Source organism: Notothenia rossii (genome assembly GCF_949606895.1).
Source record: "Notothenia rossii genome assembly, chromosome: 8".
Taxonomy (NCBI): Eukaryota; Metazoa; Chordata; class Actinopteri; order Perciformes; family Nototheniidae; genus Notothenia; species Notothenia rossii.
This window is the reverse complement of record NC_136906.1, coordinates 14210238-14214145: the sequence shown is the minus strand read 5'-3', so window position 1 is coordinate 14214145 and position 3908 is coordinate 14210238. Positions and strand designations below refer to the sequence as shown.

The following is a 3908-nucleotide window of genomic DNA, read 5'->3' as shown; positions in this document are numbered from 1 at the left end:
AATTGCCTTAAACATGATTGTGTGTGCATGTTGGTCACTGGTCACCATGGGAAAGCGTGCGTTCTCCTCCCTGGGTCCACGTCTGTGGAATCAGCTTCCAGAGGACATACGGACCTCGGCATCACTCAGTTATTAGGATATGCCTCAAGACCCACCTGTTCCACACCGCATTTTACAGACTATCCTTTACTTTATTTATTTATTTTTAATCCTTTTTATGCTCTTAACCTTTTTTATTTTTTATATTGCCTTTTTTTTTTTATCATATGCTCATTTAGATATCTTTTTATTTATTTTTTCCTTTTAGCTTTGTGAAGCATCTTGAGATGACGTTTGTCTTTAACGTGTGCCGTTAAAATCAAATGTATTATGTTTCCCTACACCTGCTTTTCTCATAGCTCTACATCACATGTCACCTGTATGCTGTGCCAATAAATAACGCAGATGCACCAAACAAGGCGTGCACTTTTGTGAATGGAAGGTAAGTGAGATCCAGTTTAAAATATGTCAAATTACACACAAGTATTGGTGCTGAATGTTTTTTAATTTATCAGATGGCGGTCTGCTGATGGTAATGACTACTTATGTGGGCAATGCAAAAGACCAATTGGAGTTAAGCAAACTCTCGGTAAGCCCAGCAGCCCGAGCAAGTTTAGGCCTCGAGGGTTTGTGAAGCCAGAAGAGCGTGAACCCCTCTGGAGGAGCGGACAGAAGACCAGTACAGGTGGGGAGCTTGTAGAAACTTGTATGATGAATATTGGCTGCAGATGTTGTCATAATGATCAATTGTGACATGTTTTGGCATAGGTTTTAGACATGATGATGGCTGGGTAACTGAGTTAACATGCATTATGCTGGTTTGTGTTAGTGTGGGAACATCAGGCCAGAGTGGGTCCGATGATGGTCTTGCCAGCCAAACATAAAAGCCGGCCCATACCTGCAGAGGAGTCTTCTTCCATTCTTGATCAAATCAGCAGATCTACAATGTATGGCAGCCAGTGGAGGGGTGGAATAAACAGAGTTGGTAGGTCAATACCGGTATTGAATTATTCTTTGTTCATTTGAAGCCTTTAACAATCTCTAAATTAAAATTGCCCATGATGAAATCTTAATGTTGAATTGTTTTTCTGTCAAAGATCAGAGGAAAGGACTGCTTCCTGATTCATCATCGACCCAAAACCAGGTGGACGTTCTGACTTTAGCTTCTGAGCAAAATAAAGACTAAGAAGACGAAAATGGAACAGACAAAGGTTAAATGTGAAAAGTCTCAACCCTTTTTTAAATGGCACTCTGGAATGCACCTTTTACAGTAACACATTTATTCTGCGACTACAGATGAAGATTCTGAGGAAGTTCCTGAACTTCTAGAAAAAACCTCTCCTGAGGCCCACCTGCAGTCGAAGGCAGCGGTGCTGAACAGTACCCACACAGCGGCACTCGATGAAGTCCTCCCAACTGCTGCGGTTACTGTGGCTGTGCCCCCGCTGTCCAACACCACTGCAACATAATCTGACCTTTCTGAAACGATGGACCCAAAGAATAAATGATTCAAACTTTAATTTGTTTGCTTTTTAATGTTGCAATACACAAAGAAAACTGATGACCTGCTCACAGCTAAAAACAATTAAATGCAAACAATTGTTTTCTAATGAGCAAAAGTGTTCCATATAACTGTAAACATTTAGGAGTGGACTCAAAATTGCAATTGGTCTTCCATGTCTTTTCTTGGGTTTGTCTGCTGCTAAAAACGGTACTACACCATGGCATTTATTTTCTGGGGTGTCATTTGCTTTAGTTGTAACAGCTGTATAAAGGTGATGTATTGGAGGTCAGCCAGTTTATATTTGAACTTCAGTTGCTGCAACAAAGCCTTTGTAAATGAGTAGCCTCTTTTTTAAAAGGGGAGTTACCATGGGGTCCTGGCAATATAATGACCTGAACATTAAGATACAAACATGGTCTCATAACTTTGTGTCCAGGCCCATTGGGTTTTCTGACTGGAGACTGAATTCTAATAAAGTAACCAAACCTCTACTAGGGTATTCAATATGTTTTAGAGGTACAATTTGATGGTTTACAAAGTCCTGAGTTGTTACTTTAGCTTAGCAAATCTATTCACTCCTGTTTTGGGGGACGGATTAAAATGCATTCAAATGTAATTTTGTTTCGTCAGGTGCTTCAATGATGCCAAAGAGGAAGGATCAAATGCACTTTTCAATCCCAGAACAAGATCTTATACTCTTCAGCTGCAGCTCGATGCCTTCCTGTTTCCCCAGGACACAAGGAACTCAGTGAGCCACTTCTATAACCTGAATAACTGTCATGTTTGGAAATGCTTCAAAGTTGTATAATGACATTTCTTTGGTCTCTCTTATATTAGATTTGTATCACTTGCCAGCTGAAAGCGACCTCTGAAATGCAGAAGAGCAGCCCCGTCAACAAGGCCTGCAATTATATAAATTCAAGGTGCTTTTACTTATTTTGTGAATTGTTGCTCCTTACTGTAATATTGCAAGAGGTTTGTCAGTGTATCATTTACAAAGGCTCATGTTATAAAGTATTTATAAGCTAAAACTGGTTCAAATTGTTGCTATTAATATTTCTTGCTGCTTAAGTAATCAAGTTACTTAATTAAGGAAACATATTTTTAACGAGGTCTAACGTTTACTGTAAATATAAGGATAAATACTTTCTAAAATGAATTTTCCATGCTGTCTCTGTACAGCCAGATCAACGTAACAGTGATGCTTACCTCAGCATTTTGACTGAAACCGTACACATGTGAGAGGAATGTGCTAAATGTAAGCTTTAAGAATATTTTAGAATGTTGACGCTGCCCATGGAATATATGTATACAAATAAATGGTTATTTCAACATTGGATTTGGGTGTAAATGCCCTCAACTTAAAGCGAAAGGAAAACAATGATTTAATTCTGTATTCTAATCATCAGATGGATAAATGTCGATGGCATTGATGATGTGTGTCGATGTTGCGACGATGCATGCTCCAGCAACTCTCCCACCGGTCATAAAAACGTCGGAAGTCTGATCCCTGAAGATAAACTGTAAATCCTACAGTTTTATAACTTTCATAATCTGTGATCTGTCTGTGAAAACTGTCCCAACTAAAGATTATTTGATTCTCATTTTCATTGTTATTCATGTTTCAGATTTGGTGGCACGTGAAACTGTTACTCTGGGCCCTTTAATGGTTTCGCCCTACAAGTAGGCGAAGCATAACAATCCAGACAATAAAGGATTCAACATTTGTCTATCAATCTCTTTGCAGCCAATCTTATTTGTTACAGTGTACCGTGCACCAGGTCCTTATTCAGAATTCTTATCAGAATTCTCTGAGTTTTTATCAGCTTTGGTACTTAAAACAGATAAAGTAATTATCTTAGGTGACTTTAATATTCATGTTGACGATGATAAAAATAGCCTTACTGTTGCATTTAACTCTATATTAGATTCTGTTGGATTCTGTCAGAGTGTAAATAAACCAACCCATAACCAACCCATATAATCACACTCTTGACCTTGTTCTGACTTATGGTATTGAAATTGAGCAACTATTAGTCGAACCGCATAATCCTGCTTTATCCGACCATTTCTTAGTAACTTTTGAAGTACTGTTACTAGACTACAAAGCATTAGCCAAAAGCTCCTGCAGCAGAAACCTATCTGTTAGTGCTATAGCCAAATTTAAGGAAGAGATTCCACCAATACTTAACTCGATAGCATGTCTGCATGTAGGGGAGGAAACTTATACAAAATGTACACCACCCCAAATTGATCATGTTGTTGATAGTGCTACAGATGCGCTGCGAATAAAATTAGACTCTGTTGCTCCTTTGAAAAAGAAGAAAATAAAACAACATAGATTAGCTCCATGGCATAATACCGA

At 38.5% G+C, this 3908-nt stretch overlaps 1 long non-coding RNA gene across 1 annotated transcript; it reads left to right on the top strand.

Moving 5' to 3' along the window:
- Positions 1 to 461: 461 nt before the first annotated feature.
- Positions 462 to 1559, top strand: LOC307017046. The gene is made up of 5 exons (XR_013801999.1): positions 462 to 481; positions 555 to 724; positions 869 to 1024; positions 1137 to 1250; positions 1336 to 1559. It is a non-coding gene; the product is annotated as an uncharacterized lncRNA (long non-coding RNA).
- Positions 1560 to 3908: the final 2349 nt, after the last annotated feature.